Below are 15912 nucleotides of genomic sequence, written 5' to 3' on the forward strand. Positions count from 1 at the left end.
CAGATCATCCTGCTAGATCTAAAGTGGTTCTATAATTTCTTTAACAAGTGGAGCCATGTATATAACTAAAGTTGTTATGTTCAGAAAAAAATGTTTAAAGCAACAGATCTCGAATTGTTTCACAGAAAACCGGTCAACAGAACAACAACAAAACAAGACAGAGAGAGAGCGGCTTGCTCAATTGCGGGCAACCTAAGAATACTAGAAGTCCTGTTTAAATATCAACATAGAGACTTCTCTGGTGGTCCTGTGGTTAAGACTTCACCTTCCAATGCAGGGGTTGTAGGTTCAATTCCTGATCAAGGAGCTAAGACCCCATTTGCCTCCAGCCAAAAACCAAAGCATAAAACAGAAGCGAAATTATAATAAATTCAATAAAGACTTTAAAAAACTGGTCCACATCCCAAAAAAACCTTTTAAAAAAAGAAAGAAATTAATATAGACAGAGAAAACAATCTTATGGTGACCAAAGGGGAAGGTGGCAGGGGGGTATAAATTAAGAGTTTGGGATTAATACATATACACTACTACATATAAAACAGATAACTAACAAGGAACTACTGAACATAACAGGGAACTATACTCAATATTTTTTAATAACCTATAAAGGGAAAAGAATCTAAAAAAGAACATCTATAAAGCTGAATCACTTTTCTGTATACGACATTGTAAATAACTATACTTCAATGAAAAAATTTTTTTAAGAAATTAACATAGGCCTCTGAAAGAGAACAATATATCACACTCTTTAAAAATCTTACTGGATGAGTTTAAGATACTCGGAGCACCACTCACCCTTTATTATTAGATAATAATTCTCCAAACGGACTAAAGCAAGCAAACAAGCCCCTTATTCAAACAAGCTTCTCCAGAAGGGAGAGGGGGAAAGGGGAGCACAGGAAACCTGGCAAAGACCAGCCTTCACAGTGCTCCGATCCTTCTCTGCAATACTCTATCGATTGGCTCACACTCCCCAAAGATCTGAAACATTTTATAACCAAGACCATAATTGAATGCCATCAGGGGTTCATGGGGACTTCCCTCTTTAACATTTAAAGAGGCGATAAGCACTAGTTTAAAAGCCATAAACCTGACCAAGAAGCCAAGGCAGTCCCACAGATGGATCCTGCCCTTCCGATCCCTGCTTCTTAATGGTGCGCACAAACACCTGGCCACTGGCTCCAGGGACATGTGGAGCGAGTTCCCCGTCGCTCCTCTAGGGTTTGACAATCTGGCTGCCGAGACAGGCCGACAAGCAGGAGAAGGAAAGGAGAGCTGCTTGGGAAAAATCATTTCCAGGGAAAAGCAATTTAAAAAGCCTTCCATCAAAAACTGCTGACGGGACAGGTAGTGGATCAGATGTGCTAGGAACCTCCCAACCTCTCCACTGCTAAATTCACATCCAGGCAACATCCCTGGCTTCAGAGAAAGGGGAAGTCTCTGTACCAACATCACTGCTTAAACATTAGAGCTGGAAAGTTGCAGAATATGTCCTTAACATTTAAGACATTAAAAAAAGAGTTTAAAGTCCACGGAGCCTCTTGTCTTTCTTTTTATCTTACAGCCAATATACTGCACCTCCCCACCCTTCACTTCCTCCCCTGTCCTGAGTTTGGTAAGTTGTACACATTGTTGCCCCAGGTTGTCTTAAGATCTAAGCATTATATTTTCCCCATTATTCTTGGTGGTTTAGTCTCTCAGTCGTGTCCGACTCTTTGTGACCCCATGGACTGTAGCCTGCCAGGCTCCTCTGTCCATGGGATTCTCCAGGCAAGAATAGCAGAGTGAGTTGCCATTTTCTCCCCCAGGGGATCTTGCTGACCCAGGGATCAAATCCAAGTCTCTTGCCTTGGCAGGCGGATTCTTTACCACTGAGTCACTTGGGAAGCCCATAGATCTGTATATTTTCCTGCAGTTTTATTGCAGCCATGCCAAGTTGCCAATGCATTATCTTCTCTGATGCCTGTCCAATTTCCTTCTCTCTATTAAGTTTTGTCTGCAGCTAATTAGAGGAAAGGTTTATGAATTGTGTCCCAGTCTTGTATGGTTTTTTTGAAGTCGTCATAGACAATATTATAGATGATTGATTGTATCTGTTGTTTTGAGATGCATATGGCACTTTATTAATTTGATGTCTGTCATCACTCATGTTTCCATGTATTTGTAGATTAGGCTTCATGGTAGGATTTTTGGAGAGGAACGGTTTCTTGAGTGATAATTTTACATGAACACCATATTTCCAGACTGGAAAACTCAAGGAAGCTTCTTGCTCTCGGCCAGCCTTAAGCAAGGCACGCTGAAGTTCAGATAGGATATTTCAGGGGAGGTAGGGGTAGACAGGGAATCTTCCTGTTATTTGCTGACTGATCCATGTAATGAGATAGAACAGTAAGTTGGGACAACTAAACTGCAATAATCCCCTTAAAATTGCTCCACTTTGCCTTCGTTCAGCAACCAGTGACCTATTAAAGTACAAAGCTAAATAAAATTATCTGTTAGTAGAGATAAGCATGATTGCTACTAGTCTGGTTATACAAACTGTGCCCCATTAAATTAAGCATGTGAGATGCAAAACAAAGAGAACCAGCTCACAGTGGGCATGTGTTCAAGGCATTGTAGCAGCAGCTTTCTCAGAGTAATGTGGGTGCACAGCGCAATCTATTAAAACTTCTCCGAGTATGGGGTCTGACTAGTGCATACGATTTCCAGGCACCTGTAAGACTTTTCATTTATCCGAATAACAGTGAACATCCTCACTTGGGAACCTACTTGCTTCACAGCCTGGCCCTCTGGACTTCATAGCCTAATGATACCTCCTTGCAGCACTCAGTTGGAGAGGCCTCCTGGGGTGAACTTCATCTGGGTTGCCCTTTCTTTGTTACTGTATGTACCTTATTTATCTTGGAAAGTAGAGGGACCTGTTTCTTGTCATCGAAAGAGCCCTGTGGGCTTGGAAAAGCCTCAAAGATAACATCAGCTCCCCATGCAGCTCTTTTCCCTACACTGGAGGCAGAGCTGGCGGCGTCTTGCCTGGTTAGCCAAGAATCTTTACCCTGCTCAGGAGATATACATCGTTCTCCTCCTGGATTGCTCTGCAGGCCTTGAAGCAAACTCCTTCCTCCTTCATCTCAGGGAACAACCAGAATAAAGCCAATAATACAGGTCTGATTGATAGACACAAAGGCAGACCCCTAATAAACACAGCCAGGTCTGGAGTTCATGTGGTCTGTGTGTGCATCCCCAGCCCTCTGATGGCTGTCTCGTGCCTACCTGCACGTCCTCATCCACTTTGTCATCAAGAAGCTGCTGCTGCTGCTGCAGGCTTGAAGGGGCCAAAATCAGCACACAGGGTCGACTGGCCACAAATTGCTGAACAGCCAAGGATGACTCCTGGAGCAAGAATCCCTGCTTCTCTATGAGACAGCAAATGGAGCCATAGCTCTCAGAGCACAAAGAATTACACTTTCACAATTTAAGATTTTTGAAGTATTAGACAAAGAAGCCCACTTCTCATCCAGAAGACATGTTGTATAGTTTCATTAATAAAAGGCTCTAGAATAGGCAAAATGAATCTAAGCCTTAAAAAATCAGAACAATGATTGTTTCTGATGAGGGGGTGGAGGGGATTGACTGGCAAGACACAGGAGGAAATTTTATGGGGTGATAGTAAGGCTCTGGGTCTTGATAGGGGTTTGGTCACACAGGAGTAGGCATTTGTCAAAGCTCATTGAATAGGACATTTAGGACTAGGGTAATTCATTACATAAAAGTTTCATCTCAAACAAATTAGGAGAGAAAGAAAGAAGGAGAAAGAGGAAGAGAAGAAAGAACAGATGGACGGAAGGAATAAAGGAAAGGAGAGAGGGAGGAAACGAGGAAGAGAGGCAGGGAGAGAAAAAGAGAGACAGACCATAAATAAATATTGAACTCTAACTTTTGTTTGCTGATGTGTTTAGGGTTGAGGTGTCCTGTTGTCTGCAGCTTACTTTGAAATACTTCTAAAAATGCATGGATAGATGATAAAGAGGTCTTCATTGGAGAATCCAGATGGGTTTAGGGATGCTCACTGAACCATTCTTGAATCCTTTTGTTAATAAAATACAGGTAATGGAAGGAAGAAATCCAATTCTACTCTTTAGAAGTCAAGTTTCAGAGTTGGTGATTTGGGGGATATGGCAAGGGAGCCTCTCACCCAGAAAGAAGGCCAAGACATGAGAGGCAAGGCTATCACAAACAATGGCAGTGCACACAGCTCTTCCTGGACATTGCATGGATTCTGTTGCTCAGAGCCTCTCTCTCTCAGCTCTGCAGGGCTGTAATATACAATTCTGCTTGGCAGCAGAGTTCAGATAACTTAAACAAGAAAAATGTCCTTTGGATAATTTGCAGACTTTGACCTGAAATAAGGGCAGATGCATTTAGATATATGATTTGTTTTCTGGCTGCTGCGCTATTTCAAAGTATCCTTGTTGCTGCTTGTGATGGAAAACGCCCCCACCATCAGGGAAATGAATCAGACTGGGTTACTAAAACCTTACCCTTCAGCTCTCCTGCCTAATATCCATCTTACTATCATACTGACCTAAGTTCACCTCTTAAAAAAAATTCTTTTAGTGTGATACATGCTGTAAATAAATTTTTTTCTTTTTTTTTAAGCAGACTATATTGGCTGAGCCAAACAAGTTAAGTTACATCCCTGGACACCTTAACAAAACAGGGTCCTTTTAAAATTTCTATAAATTCTAATTTATAACTCCCAATTCTAAGTACTAAAGAATGAGAACAAAGATATGAACATCAATAAAAATGACTAGTATTTGCTTTGGGATTCAGTCCTAGATAAGTGAGATAAATACATGAACCAACCATCTAGTGTCTCCTAGATGTATCCCACTTTCCTCCCAGATTAGCCCTCCCACTAAATTCCAAGACCCAACCAGACAGACAGCTGAGAAAAGAAGAAAAACCTGGAACTCGTTTTCCTAAATGGCATGTCCATGGTAGTGTGTCAAGGTTAAGTAAAATCAGAGTAAATATTACCATAACTCCCATAAGAGTTCATTTTACTTGACTATCCAGGGAATATATTTTTATACTAAAATATAACGCATATATTCTGGGACAGTATGCAGAATTCCCATATTGTAGTAGACTGTTACTTTGGTGGTCTCAACACACTCTGACTCCTTATTGTCGTGTTCTTATGTGAGCTCCCGACTTTGAATCCAGACCAGCTCCAGGATCTGATTTAACCAATAGAGTGCAGTGAAAGCAAGACTCTGCTGGTTCTAGACCTTGACACTTAAGGCCTTTCAGATTTCAACGCTGTGCTTTAAAAAAAAAAAAGTTTGACTACCTTGTTCGAGAAAGCACAAGCATCCATGTGCAGAAGTCCACGTGGAGGGGAACTGAGTGTCTTGACTGACAATCCTAGCTGAATTCCCAGCCAGCTATCACACAACTTGCTGCTGTGTGCAACAGACCATTGTGGACCTTCTTGAAGTCCAAGCCAACACTGTATGAAGTAGAAAACCTCCTGGTCAACCCAAAAGACTATGAGAATTAATCCATTGTTCTTGTTTTAAGCCGATAAATTTGGGGGCAGTTTGTTACACAGAATTAGATAACCAAAGCTTATGTTTAAAAATAAAACTTATGATTTCAATGAAATGTTAGAATTGAAAAAGGCATCTTACTTAGAATTATCCCCTGAGACCTCTATCTACCAGTGAAGGTAGTTCAGTGAAGATGATCAAGAAGCATTTCCTCAAAATGCAATTCATGAGAAGGTGATCCCCTAGATTCAGGTGTATTTCCTAGTTATTATATGATCGAGAGGAACCTAATGTCCAATGCCTTTGGTAAATGATCAGAGATAAGCATTTTTTAATCCTGCCTGTTCATACCAAGGTGATTGTTAATGGGATCATTTCAAGACATTATGAAGGCAGGAGCCTCATTTATATCAGGCATTCTCTCCTAGTTCTCTTATCATTCCTCCCTCAAATTACTGTTCTTCTAAGAGCCTCTAGCCATATGGCCAGTTGCAACTAATCCTAGACCGGGAGAAAAGATCAGGAAAGTCTGGTCTATGTCTGTTATACCCAGGATAAAGAACCTAAAGCTACGGCTAAGAAAGGGACTCTCACTCCACCAGTGCATCAAATGGACCCTTCATAGCAAGACCTTTAACACCTCCCAGCCAGATTAAATCTCTGAATTAACATAAAGAAGCCATGGCCCAGGTCAGGACCCATCACATGAGGACAGTAGGGGTCACAGTCATTAGTAGCGATCAGTCACACCCTTGGACTTTATGCAGAGCACATGGTCGGAGCCTGAGCAATGGGAACCTGAAGTGACCTAAGTTGAGGAAGAAAAGAACAGGAGACACAGGAGAATATCTATTGACCACAATGAGCCATGCATTAATGCACTGCAAATCAGTGAAGGTGATTTGGTGAACCAGAGCAGGTGGGTATTCCTATCTACATTTGTGCATACTGCGATGATGTTGACAAAGTGCTTAGAATAGCAGCTGGCTCTTAATAAATACCCCAAGGCATAGCCATGAGTATTGTTTATTGTGTAGTTAATACCATTTTACAGACTGGAAACTGAGGCTTATTATGGTTATGTGACGTGCCCAAGGCCACACAAGAGCAACTGTGTGGGGCCAGGATTAAAGCCTCAATCTGCCTGATGCCACTATCTCCATACTAGGAATAAGGATGGTGTTGTAAGGAAAGTAGTTTCCTCCTGGCAATGGCTGAAAAAGTGACACCTTTAGACTATGCCCCAATGATAAGGTAAAGTTATGTGGAAATCCAAAATACAAAAATTTGGGGTGTTCTGTTAAAAGCATCGAGGATATTTTAGAATGACATGAAGGGGAAAATTTCTTAAAAGATGTATTTTTGAAAAGTCATTACTTTCAGTGATTACAAATGAAGAAAGTTCATCTACAAGGCAATTAACTAACAAATAAAGGCTGAGCTTTGCAAGGATTTCAACCAAAGCAGACTTTGTAACCCATGATTTGTCCCAATAGTAGACTCAATCTTCTACTATTACGGTTGGACGTCTGGGGTCAGGTCAATTTCACAGTGCGTGACACTCTAAGGATGAAGCCCCCTCGCCTAGGAATTTTCCTAGGGTCCATGCCCAGGTGCTTGGTGATGACTGATGGAGAGAGAAGTCTTCAGGTGCTCTGAGGTGGGAGAAGCTGGGTTTTCATCTTTTCTCTGCCACTTTCTCCTGAGACTTCAAGTCTTACTTAAACTCTCCAAGTCTCATTCTTCTTATCCCTAAGAAATTGCCTGAGTCTGAACTTTATCTGAGATAATGTACGTGGAAACAGTTCAAGGTAAGTCTAAAAAAATTTCCTTTCCTCACCCCTTTCCAGAACTGGTTAAGTTCCTCTCTAACATCTAAACCCAAAAATAACATTTTCTTCTTCTTTCTTTGCCCTGACTGACTTTAGTTTGCCTTGTTAACTACTTGGAAATTAATGAGGCAGAATTTATTTTGTTTTCTGTTCTACTCTGTGGTTTGTCAAGAAGCCATGTACCTTAAAAAATGGGTTTTGTCACTTCTTGTAAAATTAATTTGAATCTTAAGCAAATAGGACATAAAATAAGATCATGTGTCCTTCTTTTTCCCCATTATATCAAGAAAATAATTTGCCACCTCCAGTAACACTAATAGATGATCTTTCCCTTAAGGAAAAAAAAAAAAAAGTGTAAACTCAGTCCTTTTGTCTAATCCCAATGTAAGAGATTTTTCTACTGGGGGTCCAAGCCAGAAAGCTGAAATCTAGATAACAAAGCAAAGCTAAGAATGGACGCTGCCATCTTGCTGGAGATGGTTATCTAACGTCCTAAGAGGCAGTGACTAGCAACAGCCAGAAGGAGAAACAGCATCTGGGGCCACACACAGGACTCCAGCTTTTATATCACTGATATATTTGGTCTGGCGATGGAAAGAATGCTCAGAATAGTCAAGATGCAGGGAGGCTGCCATTTTTGTTTTTGGATATAAGATAATTTTCTTCCTGAATCTCAAATAATTTGACTCCAAGGCTTTACCAGCTGTCATTAAAGATGCTAGTATCATTTTTTAATTCCTTTGACAGCAGGAAAACAGCTCCTCAAGGGGGGCACTTAATTTTGTGCTAGTCACTTGATGATGAATAGGTCTCTAGGTCTTTGGCAGCTGTTGGCCAGATTCACACCACCAGGGGAGGATGCAGGATGATGGTAGATAAGCTCAAGTCAATCCCTAAAAACTCCTTTGCCTTGAAAAACTCACTTAGGGAAAGCACCCGGCTTAAGGGGATGAGAAGAAAAAAGCAACACACACATTTGGTTACAAAACACCAGTTTTGGCCTTTGCAAGAACCTCTTCCATTTCCTGAAATATGATCCATTATCCTAAAATAAAATGTGTGACGAAATGACACAAGTCATTGATTTTTTTTTCCCCCCTTGGATGAACCACATACCTTCCGCCCAAGCAAAACTTATTCTCAGGAACAGCGTCCAAACCCACGCGGAATCTTAATCTTTTGTTCAAACCCCACATACGTTTTACCCTCAGTAAGTTTAGGCAGAAACTGATAGCTAATGCTTTTCATTAAGCCAGTCAAGAAAAACTGCTTACCGGGTTTTACTCCTTCATCAGCCTAACTAATTATACCCATTCACTGTTCCTTTCAGACAGAGATTTCAAATTCCGACTCTCAAAGACTCACACCACCCAAGAGACATCTGCTTCCTGGCTCACTCTGTCTCCTTTTTATATTACCCAGTGAAAAATACTCGGTGGCCCAGAAAATGCCAGTTAAGCAAAACCTGGAAGCGAGAACTTCCAGGTTTCAAGCTGGTGAAGGGTCAGGTCAAGGTGAAGGTGTTGAGATAAAGGTCATGGGAGATGGTGAGACGGAAGACAGAATGGAATCTTCTCAGTCAACACACTCAAGGAAAAGCATTCGGCCTCCAGATTCCAGTGACCAGCCTCAGATACCTCTGCATGGTGACAAAATGAATGTAATGTGCACATGTTCCTGAGGCCAAGTTGGCCTGAAACACTCTGAGGCACAAAGTTGGAGTGAGGGCTCCAAGGAGGACAAAAGCATGAGGTTTGAGTGATAATAACTAAGGCTGAACTTGAACGCCAAGCCTAGATAGTTTTCAGGTAGCAATTCCATTTCTCCAAACCATTAAATGTGGGATATTTTGGAGATTTGGGAACCAACAGCTCCACAAACTTGGGAAACAACTTCCCATTCACAGTCCAAACTAAGATCCCATGGATCCCCTAAATCCAAACTCGGGGAGGGAAGGAATAGAAGTTTGGGATTAGCAGATGCAAACTATTATATATAGGATGAATAAACAACAAAGTCCTACTGTGTAGCACAGGGAACTATATTCGATATCCTGTGACAAACCATAATAGAAAAGAATATGAAAAAGAATATACACACACACACACACACACACATATATATATATATATATATAACTGAGTCATTTTGCAGTACAGAAGAAATTAACACAACATTGTAAATCAACTTTAATAAAATCAACTTCAATAAAACTTTTTTAGAAAATAAAAAATATAGAAAAGCTTAAAAAAAGAAAATATGGGGATACAACTTCAACCTTATAAAGTATAACCTTAACTTTCTAAGTAAAGTTCTTTGTTTGGGAACTGCGTTAAATGAGTCCACACCAAATTCTGCATAGGTGTCACAAAGATCTACAAAATCATAGTGTTGAGCTAAAGAATGAAACTCGATTTCCCCTGTGCAGTGTATACTGAGTTCTTTGAAGATGTGATCTTTCTGGCTAAATAATCTATTGGTAGAAACAATGTAAAGAAGCAGAGCATCTTCAGAATTGCTGTTGGAAAACTATTTTGAACACTGGGTTTACAAAACCTCATAGGAAATAGGTTTCCTATTTCTTCTAAAGCCTCTTTCTTCTAAAGCTGCCCAAGCTGACTCTTGTTTATGCTTTCAGCTTAGGGCTTTCATAAGTGCATGACACAGTACTTCTCTAGATTATTAAAAGCAAATAAATAAATAACTTCTACTACAAGTTCATTTCACGTACTCAATTTATTACAGCACAAAGAACACCAGATGTGGTTCACATTTATATTGCATCTTTAATAATAAATATCTAGGGGTACTGAGATTGTGCATATGTGATAGCCTTACTTCACAAAGCTGTGTAATAGCTGGAGATCATGTTTTGAGGGCCTGATCTCACTATTTAGAACTTGGTTCTTTTTCAATGATTTGTCACTTGAATCTCATTTTGAAGGGATTATCAGAATACAGGCTTCTGGCCTTTCAATTTTCAATTAGTGAGGTCATATTTTAAAGGCTTAGTAATTTTTGATCAACGAATCACAGATTTCTGAATCGAGTAGTTTGAACGGGTGATAGTAATCATCTCTACTTCAGAGAGTTATAAAGTACTGGTTAGTCCAGGGGCACATCTCAGGCTAGCCAATGACCTATTTCTTTCCACTCTCTTTGGCTAAACTAAGAAGCAAGAGAAGAGCCTTTTCCCATTAGTTTCCTTACCTCTCAACCACATCCAGGATATATTTTATACACTGCATATTTAGCTTTGTGGCATTAGTTTTTACGTTTAACGTTTTGAGAAGGCACTTTGATTCTGAGAAATACAAATAATAGCGTCATTGCAAAATACCCTATTTGCACTGAAATATAATAAATAAAGAAAATGTTTAAAATCACCCTTCCTGGCACTATCCACCATGTAATCAGTGTTAAGTGTCTGTGATCAATTGTGCCTAACAAATTGCTCAAGCACCATAAGCATTATGAAAAGACCACAGTTTTATTAAACACTGGAAATTGTATTTTTCCCAGTGGTTTTACTGTAAGATAATGAACTCCCTGTGAGTGGCGGCAGAGATGCAAATTCAATTTTTCACAAGACTCACAAATACCATGATATATTATGCTGGTGGAGACACGGTCTCTGTCTAGACGAAATGAAAAAATTGCCTCTGATTTAGTAAATGTGTATAATTAAGAAAATATGAACAGCTAATCATCAATATTGCATGCATGTCTGTATCTCCAATCTTGTTTTTTTAATTTTAAATTCTAGTTGAAAGCTGAGCCACTTCTTCTGGGTTTCAGGTTTCACTTTTCAAAGAGACGATTGATATTGATGAAACCAGAAGGCACTCTAATCAGGCCCCAAAAATGTACTAACTTTTCCTTAAATTTTTCTTTCAACCGAGTGGCATGCCTGGATTTTAATTTATAAGAGCAGGCTTTATTACACAAATAAGCAGACACTGTCTGGGGGGACAAAATTGAAGCAGCTCTGATAGTTTTATTAATTTATTTGATTTACTTCTGGTTTCCCTTACCCAATCTTATTTATGTCAAAGTAAGTTGAAGCAGAATTCATTATGTAGTGAAATCCAATTTGAACACTTTTTATTGGGACATGGTGATTCAATCATTTCTCTCCTTAAATCCTATTATCTCTTCTCACATTATTTTGTACAGATCAAATCACATAAGATGAAATTCCAAAAGAAACTTAAGATGTTCTGGACAGGGATGAAATAATATCTGAATAATTCCTTATACTATGAATACTATTATACCACAGTTAACATTCTTATCATTTTTCATTCTAGTAGCGTATTTTCACTGAGGAAAATTAACTGAGTTAGCAAACTTTCTTGAGTAAACTTTTGAAGCAATATTAGTTTCTAATTGATTTGATGTAGTATTATAGAAGTGCTGAATCTAATCTGACCCTGTTTGGGCATTTTGACACTTGGTTTATTATGTGTAATAAAAATTTGCCTAATTACTACCAAATCTTTTCCTCTTTAAATAGTAGAGTTTAGGAATTCTCACATTTTGGTAACTTTATAAAATGTTTGTGAAGAACTATTTATCTCCCTGTGTCATTGTGTCAGGTATATTGTTAGTATGTCGGGACTCCTCAAGTCATAAATGAATCTAGTTACCAAAGTCCACTTCCTTGTTAATTATTTATAGTCTTTTTCTCATGGAAACACTGAAGTTATACATAGAATGACAAGACTATCCCCTAAATGCCTTTTAAACACCTGTGCCACCATACCATACCTTCCAAATCACAGTTTCTTTGTTTTAACCCATCATGAGTGAAATTATTTCCATCTTTAGAGACCTGTAAAAGCTCTATGCAGACCAGAGAGGGTAGCCAAATCCAGCAATTCAAATGAAAATGTTGCCTAACTTCTACTCCTAACAGAATCAGAGGGGAATTTAACTGGTTAGCCATGTCAGATGCCTGGTGAAATACAGATGTATTTTTTCCTTCAAAACTACAGTCAGATTACAAGTACAACAATCATATGTGCATTCATGTGTTCCTTCAGTTATTCACCACATGTTTATTGTGCGAAGTCCTGGACACTGTTTTAGGAGCCAGAGATGCCAAAGCACTTGTGTGTCCACTGAACAGCCTGTGATTGAAAACTTACAAAATTGTCATTAAGTCTTTCCATCTGCAATTTTCAATATCACTCAGTGACTACTGCCACTCAATTCTTCGGTGAGACATGACTTCCTGAGTAAACACATTAATCATCCAATATATGACTATACATGCTGAACCTAATCTGAACTTGCATCCTCAGCACCTCCCTACACCACCCCATCCTAGAGTTTTCTTTGTTAAAGATTCCAGATAGTATTATTAGCCAGAGATTTGTTTAATTTCATTTCCTTAGGAAATTTTCCATATTGGCAAATGGGAGATACACGTAAAATACACACAATGCTTATTCCAGGGTAAGCAAAAGACTCATCAAATTCTCTTTGGAAATATTTCAACTCTGCTTCTCCGATGCCTCATCCTCTTTAGTCTCTCCAGCCGCTCTTGGGCTGCACTTCCATAAACGCTAAAGGGCTGCCCAAGCTTTGAAGGTTTGTGCTGACATAAGCATGGAGGTTCAGGGGGCCTAGAAATCTCCAACAAACAATAGTTTGATTGTATCATTATTTGTTATGATGGCCTCTGAATGGCAATTGAATAATTCATACCCCAAACTCTGCTCTTTTCTAAGTTTTTTTTTATTTATTCATTTTTAATTGCAGTATAATTGCTTTACAATTCTATGTTATTTTCTTCTAAGTTTTTTTTTTTAAGATAATTAGGAAAGTAAACAGTGGGTCAGAAAGAATTTATTCATTTTGGCTCACCTCACCATTCTCATTCACCTGCCGTCATCATGCACAGTGAAGAGTTGCTATGTGATGTTTTGGGGAAGCATGTACTATTCTACCTAATAGGAGACAAATATGAGGTCATACACACAAATCTGTGGGAGCAGATACACCCATGATAAAGTAGATACCTTAAAATAACAGCTCCTCGATGTCCCCTGACCTTATTGAATGTCCAGATGAATGCTCTTCTCATGGAAAAAATGCCACTCATCAAAGTGATTCACGGTTTTTAAAAAGACTCCTTAAAGGCTAAATATCTACAAGAATCTTGACCCCTTTCAAATAGGCAATTTGGAAATATGGATCTTTGCATGGAAAATGAAAAAAAAAAATGAGTCATAGAGGGTGAACCAGAAATGTGATTCGTCTGCCCTACAAAATGTTCACATATGGCTGGCACTGAAATTGGCTGTCTGTAGAATGGTCATCGAGAAGGCAATATTAGCCTGTGTCTTCTTGGTCTTCCTGGAGCAGGGTAACCTGGGAAGGCGCTGTGGGTGCCTTGACACTTGCAACATTGCTTTATAAAGCTCAGTAAATGTGTGCACTTCAACTGGCTCCTAGAACTCTCGGCACTCTGAACTCTGTCTTTGGAGAAACAGACATCAACTTCACCTAGGAAAAGTGATGTGCTTATCTTGGAGGAGGGCTTCCCCGGTGGCTCAGAGGTTAAAGCGTCTGCCTCCAATGCAGGGGACCCAGGTTTGATCCCTGGGTTGGGAAGATCCCCTGGAGAAGGAAATGGTAACCCACTCCAGTATTCTTGCCTGGAGAATCCCATGGACGGAGGAGCCTGGTAGGCTACAGTCCATGGGGTCGCAAAGAGTCGGACATGACTGAGTCACTTCACTTCACTTCACTTCACTTATCTTGGAGGAATGAAGGTGTTCAAGAAAGAGTCAAAGATCTATGATATATGATTCTTTTCCTAGGATTTTCTGAAATAAGACAAAAAAAGGCAAACTTTTTAGAGTGGGCTGAGCTAGGGGCAGGCTTCCCAGGTGGTGCTAGTGGTAAAGAACCCTCTGCCAATGCAGGAGATGTAAAAGATGTGGGTTCAATCCCTGGGTCAGGAAGATTCCCTGGAGAAGGACATGGCAACCCACTCCAGTTTTCTTGCCTGGAAAATCCTGTGGACAGAGGAACCTGGTGGGCTACAGTTCATGGGGTCACAGAGTCGGATATCACTGAAGCAACTTAGCATGCATGCACGCATGGACGGGGTGGGGGAAGTAGGATTTAATGTGATTTTAACTAGCAAAAAATAAAAGTAAGGGTTTATTATTATTTATTTATTTATTATTCATGATTATTTCATATTTCTAGTAATGACTCCATCAAGAAGACCTACCTGCTGCCCCAGTGGGCTCTGCTAACCTTACATTAGAGAATGGGCCTGGGGTCAGTCTACCACTGGCTTCTTTCTCCTCTAACAATAAGCTCACTATCTGCCATCTGGCACTTCCCTGCCTGTGTGTTTGAAGGTTAACACACTCAGCTTACCTTGATCAGCTCACATGAAAGGTACAACACCAACAGTACAATTCCTCTTGCAGAGTTTGAAAATTGCTCTCCATTATTTTTGGAAAAGGTCAGCAGGAACCCCCAGCTGGAAAGAGCCCCAGACTTAAAGGGGGCCAACTGGGGACTGAACAGAAACTCTCCCACATTAGGACTGTAATTTGGGTTCATTATTTCCCCTCCTAGCCTCTCTGAGCCTCAGTTTTCTCATCTATTAAACAGAGTAATAATATCTATCCTGCGGCGCTGACAGGGTTTCATTTGTTTTTTATGTGAAAATGCAACTTGTAAGGCTGGGCAAATAAAAGGCATTCGATACTGGTTGCTTAAGATAATCAAAAAGGCACACATTACAAAAGGGGCTCATGGCATTAAGGAATAGGCTGAGTGAAACTGGAGTATTTAAAATCTCAAAAGGTATATCTCAAATTTATCAAATCTCATACTAAAATTCCAAGTGTGGGAAAATGAAGCAGTATCTATTATCTAAATTTCACTTTTATTTTAAAATTTTATCCAGTTTTTTTCTAGATTAATTCTCAACTTTGCTAAGAAGATCTCCTGACCCTCCTCTCCTTTCTGCCTTTTTAAAAGAATCTTTCTCATTCTGTCTTTTCTTTCTCTCTCCTTCTCTTTCTTTTCTCTCTCTCTCTCTTTTTGGCAGTCTTGTTCATTTCCTCACTCTGGAGAGTCACATATGAAAAAAAGTCCATCAGAAGATGAGAGTGCCTGTCTGTGCAGATATTTCAGCAGACAGCACTGGATGGTTAGTGCTGGGGATGCTGAAGCTGGCTGATTCAGAGGAATGCATCTCCAGGGACAGAGGAGATGTGGGGAAGGAGAACAATTAGGTCAGGAATGCAGGAAAGAAGAGAAGCCTGAAAGCTAATCAGCCCAGCAGCTAATGTACACAAAATGGCATTTTGCAAAGACCAGAGGTTTACACAAGATCCTGGCCGGGAGTCTTGAGTCTAGGGCTGAGTTAAAGTGAGCAGAGTGAGATTCTTGCCCTGTGCAAAAAATTTAAGGGAATACCCCAGATTCAGTCATTAACATGAATAATGTTTTTTATTCTCCATTATTTATTATCACTTTTTCAGTGAGTT

General features: G+C 39.8%; 1 protein-coding gene across 1 annotated transcript in view; it reads right to left on the reverse strand.

Moving 5' to 3' along the window:
• NTRK2 (neurotrophic receptor tyrosine kinase 2) overlaps nucleotides 1-15912 on the reverse strand; it is a 382689-nt gene that overhangs the window by 134045 nt on the left and 232732 nt on the right. The window lies entirely within an intron of this gene.

Source organism: Dama dama, chromosome 16, assembly GCF_033118175.1.
Source record: "Dama dama isolate Ldn47 chromosome 16, ASM3311817v1, whole genome shotgun sequence".
Lineage (NCBI taxonomy): Eukaryota > Metazoa > Chordata > Mammalia > Artiodactyla > Cervidae > Dama > Dama dama.